Source organism: Sinocyclocheilus rhinocerous, unplaced genomic scaffold (genome assembly GCF_001515625.1).
Source record: "Sinocyclocheilus rhinocerous isolate Xijiao unplaced genomic scaffold, SAMN03320098_v1.1 scaffold2938, whole genome shotgun sequence".
Classification (NCBI taxonomy): Eukaryota; Metazoa; Chordata; class Actinopteri; order Cypriniformes; family Cyprinidae; genus Sinocyclocheilus; species Sinocyclocheilus rhinocerous.
This window is the reverse complement of record NW_015638564.1, coordinates 654,223-659,854: the sequence shown is the minus strand read 5'-3', so window position 1 is coordinate 659,854 and position 5,632 is coordinate 654,223.

Genomic DNA, 5,632 nt, shown 5'->3' with positions numbered 1-5,632 from the left:
ACATTTTTTTGCACCTGGCCCCCTGTGAAAAAAGTTTGGACACCCCTGTTCTAGACTAAATGAGAACATGCATTTACTCATCTCACCTGCACAAAATCATATTCAGTATTCCTCAAAATGAATAAAAACTGTGAAATGCAAACTCAGAATGTGACGCAAACCTGCAATAATTAAATATGTTAAAGAACACAAATATCCTTTATGTATTTAATTCCTTTTTATTAACCAGTGTCTTTGCTGCTGCTGACCTTCGATGATCCAATTCAGCCATACGAATAAGCAAAAATGACATTTGTTTCCTTTTTTTTTTTTTTAAAGAAAAGAACATTGGCATTTCTACCTTTATTCTGACAGGACAGTAGTAATAACAGGAAGCGAAGTGGAAGAGAGATGGGGGCAGGATCAGGAAAGGTCCACAAGCCGGAATTTGAACTTGTGACGTCCGTAGCATATTGGCGCCGACATGCTGCTTTGGTTGCGTCCCATTGCAATCCAAAATGGCAGCACAGCAGAAAGGTTTGTTTGAGCTGTTTGAATTTACATTTCCTTCAGCCTAAAACTCATCATTTCACTTTTGGTGAGAAAGGGATTTTACATTTGCCAAAAATAGAACTCTTTTGTACTGAAAACAAACAAGTAAGCCCAGCCCAGGGGCCCGTTCTTCGTACGTCGCTAACTCAGTTAGCTGGATTTGATTGCTGACGATTTGGCATGATCTTGGATAGTTTGGTTCTTCGAAGCTCATCCTGGAATTGCTGTCATAGCAACAGGTCCTTAAGCGTAAACCTGCTCGGGAGCAGCTTATTTCATGTAAACAGGATTAGATGACATCTTTTTAAGCAGAATTGATACTTAAAATCTGTCCCAGCCACCGCTACTTTATTACAAGAGTATCCTACTGATCCAACAATGTGAATATCTGTGGGTGAGCACAAAATCAAAGCGCACTTTTTCATTTTATACATTTTATAATGCCGTCTTCTTCCTAGTAGGTGCATTTTAAAAATATTTTCCAGATGAATCCCGAACTCCTGCTCAAAGTGATAAATTAATATAACGACAGCTACAAAAAACCTCAACAATAAGCCCGCGAAGCTGTTGTCGTGACGGATGACAGCCGTGACAGCGGTGGAATCCTGGAAAATAAACCGTGGAACTTTGACCAGTGAGAGAACAGTTTACTCGCGCGTGACTTGTATTAACAAATTTGGTCCGTTTAGAAACATTGCCGTATGAAAGCGAACCGCACCAAGAATAAAAAGCAACATTGTAATAATTTTAATCCCTGTTTCGGAACAAAACAATCGATCTACAGGTGTGAAAGCACCCTAAACCAACCCATGCACGTGCAATTATCTCAGATAACTCAATCCAGCCAGACTAATCATCAACAACAGGTGCGTTCGAAGAACCGAATTAGCCAGATCCTGATTAGAGCGATGATATCATCTTGGATGTGACATTTAATCTCGGATGTAATAAGCGACACACGAAGAACGGGCCCCAGATGAGAAAAAGTAACGCAAAAGTAAAGTAACGCATTACTTTCCAGAAAAAGTAACAAAGTAATGGAATTTGTTATTTTTTTAGGGAGTGACACAGTATTGTAATGCATTACTTTTAAAAGTAACTTTCCCCAACACTGGTTATTGGAGCATCTCTACCAGGAGCTATTAAATGGTATTTTTCCACACTTCTACGCCTCAAGCTCTTGGTAACTTGGTATGCATCTGTATGGTAACCAGCCTGATTCACTACAGCTGATTTCACAACTGGTGAGCAAGCATTTATTCACGGTGTAGCGGGTATTAACATTTACATAGCGTCAGCACCATGACACAGCGTCTCGTTCCCATCTCAGGGAACTAGGTTATATACATAACATGCTCTTGTCTAATGAATCATGGAGATATATTGTTAAATTTGTCTTTCATTTGTCTTTTTGGGATTCTAGCTGGCTGTTTGAGTTTAAACACATGCTGCATGTTAGGTCAGTTGGCGGACTTTTGCAGCTGTTCAAACACATACGATTACGTCACATGCATTTTCGACCACATCTGAATGCAGTTGAAAGTGGACAATCTGAAACTATTTTGGACCTCATTGGTCCTGCATTAAGCAATGTCCACATGTGATCAGATGAGCCTAATGCATGTTGATATTGATGTAAATACCACTAAGAAATTTCATTCTATAAGCACGCATATGTGTCGTACCAGTAAAATCCGGACATACTACATCCGCCACTAATACTAATAATAACACTAGTACAGTATTAGTTGTGTTGTTTTCTCCATCATTTGTGAATATGATGACTCCTGTAAAGCATATTAACTAACTCTTAATACACTTTCCATTGTAACTTGAGGGTTTCTTGCATGTGGGCCCAGGTATTGTTTTGCTTAGTGATTCAAGAGTACAGCTTATTCATTCATACAGTATTCATTTGGCATAGCCTGCTGCGTTTGGCATATATATATATATATATACAGGTGCATTTCAATAAATTAGAATGTCATGGAAAAGTTCATTTATTTCAGCAATTCAACTCAAGTTGTGAAACTCGTGTATTAAATAAATTCAATGCACACAGACTGAAGTAGTTTAAGTCTTTGGTTCTTTTAATTGTGATGATTTTGGCTCACATTTAACAAAAACCCACGATCACCTTCTAATTTGTTGAGATAGTGAATTGGTGGGTTTTTGTTAAATGTGAGCCAAAATCATCACAATTAAAAGAACCAAAGACTTAAACTACTTCAGTCTGTGTGCATTGAATTTATTTAATACACGAGTTTCACAATTTGAGTTGAATTGCTGAAATAAATGAACTTTTCCATGACATTCTAATTTATTGAGATGCACCTGTATATAAGTAGAAAGCAGGCATGTTCAGATGTACCAGCTGGTATTTGAAAGCTAGTTTCATTATGTAAATTAAAAGATTTCAGAAGATTACCTGAAACAACATTTTTCAGCTTGTCAGTCAATGTCAATTTGCAAATGAGGCAGAAACCATAAAACTGGAAAATACATGACATGTCACAGTGAAACCATTGTCTAGCGTGATGCATAAATGTCTCAACACCTGGGAATCTGTGCTGTTGGGCTTCCATACCACCTCAGCAGTGCCACAAACTGATCACCTTCTAATTTGTTGAGATAGTGAATTGGTGGGTTTTTGTTAAATGTGAGCCAAAATCATCACAATTAAAAGAACCAAAGACTTAAACTACTTCAGTCTGTGTGCATTGAATTTATTTAATACACGAGTTTCACAATTTGAGTTGAATTGCTGAAATAAATGAACTTTTCCATGACATTCTAATTTATTGAGATGCACCTGTATATAAGTAGAAAGCAGGCATGTTCAGATGTACCAGTTGGTATTTGAAAGCTAGTTTCATTATGTAAATTAAAAGATTTCAGAAGATTACCTGAAACTCAGCTTGTCAGTCAATGTCAATTTGCAAATGAGGCAGAAACCATAAAACTGGAAAATACATGACATGTCACAGTGAAACCATTGTCTAGCGTGATGCATAAATGTCTCAACACCTGGGAATCTGTGCTGTCATAGTGACAAAGTAGCAATTTTCAAATATGTAAACAAATAAAATGTACAAATGTAACACTACATTTAACAATCTTTATGGTTAAATATGTTGTTTTTGCGAGAAAAGAAAAAAAGATAAAGTAACACTTTAAATTAGGAAACACATTCACTATACTGTTCCCTAATCTAAAGTGTTACCTAAAAAATGTTCTAATGTATTAGTATATGTAAAAATGAACATTAACTGAGACTGATAAATTAATAACTACTATTAACTAACACAGAACTCTGATTAATGATTTAGTAAATAATAGCACTTATTTGAATACAGTAGTTCACTATTAGCTTATTCATTTTTTTTGTTGTTCAGACCTCCCAGAGAACTACTAAGAAACTATTGATTGCTGAGTGCTATTACTTACCAGTCAATCAAAGTTTCTTGTTAGTTAACAGTAGTTACTAAAAGGTTAATATTGTGATACTCATTTGTTCCCGTGTGGTTGTTGATTAATGCTGGAAGAGAAGTCTAAAATGTTACCAAATGTTGTGAAATACTGTTCATTGTTAGTTTGGGACACCTAACACATTAACTAATTTGAAAGAATTGAACACTGTTGTCTTACCCACATATGGGTTGTGAACAGCTGGGTGTGTTTCAGTGCAACTGTGTTCTGAAACGAGTTTTACCCAGTGATTTCTTTGATAGCATGCAGATGTTGTATGTTGCTCACGTTTAGTTGTGTTGGTCTAAGACTGAGACTGTGTGGTTTGTCACTGTGTGTTTTATTCGCTGCCAGACTTGTTTGCAGCGCCTGAAATAGAAACACAGAATTAACCATCCTGCAGCAATTGGACCTCGGAGGAAATAGATCCTGTGCTTTCAGTCACAGCTGCCTCTGTTCAGACGTTTTACACCAATTGCCCTTCAGTCGCAGCGTGAGAGTGAAATCTTTTCTGAGCCGTGGGTTTCCTCAAGGTCCTCCTTCAGCTTTCCTCTCACAAAAGCCTAGGTGCTCGGGTGTGAATTAGAGCTGCTTTATATTCCTGCGTCTCCAGCTTCTCATTTCAAATATTGTCTTCAAAAATGTGGCGGTTTTGGGAGTTTGGAATGACACGCTATCTACTGTTTTTGAAAATAGTATGCAGTGTACAGTGCACATTATGCATATATTTCTGTCATTTGTCTGATTAGACTGAAGCCAGGAGCAGAGATCATGAAGCAGAGGATTACTGCCCATCACTGAATGTGCATGTGTTATTAACATGATTTAAAACACTACACGACTTTTGGCCTGATTTACGGTCTGGATGAGTGGATGCTAGTTGCTGAAAGGTAGAGCCCATCTGCAGATTCTGAGCAGTCGACAGATCTCACAGAAAATCACGCAGTGCATGATAGGCTCAGACTAGAGCTGTGCAATTGATCAAAATACAGTTTAGATTTTGATTTCGGCCTCCAACAATTATGAAAATACAATAATCAAGATAAAATGATTATTGCGCCCCCTTTCCAGCGGTGCGCTTTTGCTCCTCCATAAAAGCTCAATTTCACATGCAAATCATTAACATCATGTAACGTGACTTTCGCAAAATGGGACATGCTGATTTATTAAAGTTTATTACATTTATTTATGTTTTTAAAAGCGTGAAAGAGAACTTGCGCTGTTGCTCAGGAGGCTTTCTGTGCGTGCGTTCAGAGACGGAACAGAACACGGACAAGTAAAGTGAACTTTTAGCTTAAGGTGCCTAAGTGCTCAAATACATGCAAACATGTGTCAAAATGTGGCGCTTGGTGATTATTCACATAGACTCTTGTCGGTTATGTAAGTGAACGTAAACAGTTGAGAATGAAAACGCGTGTCTAACAGTATTGGATCCATGCGGCTCTTAAAGTGACAGCAGCCTAATATTCCTGCTTCTGACTGCGTGCGTAAAGCGGACATAACACACATTTTCGCCAATCTCATGTTAATATTGAGTACCTATATAGTAGTATTGCATCCTTCATATCTCCGAAAAGTGTTTAGTTTTATCAGATTTATAAAAGAAACATACAGCTTTACGATTCTCTCCGAA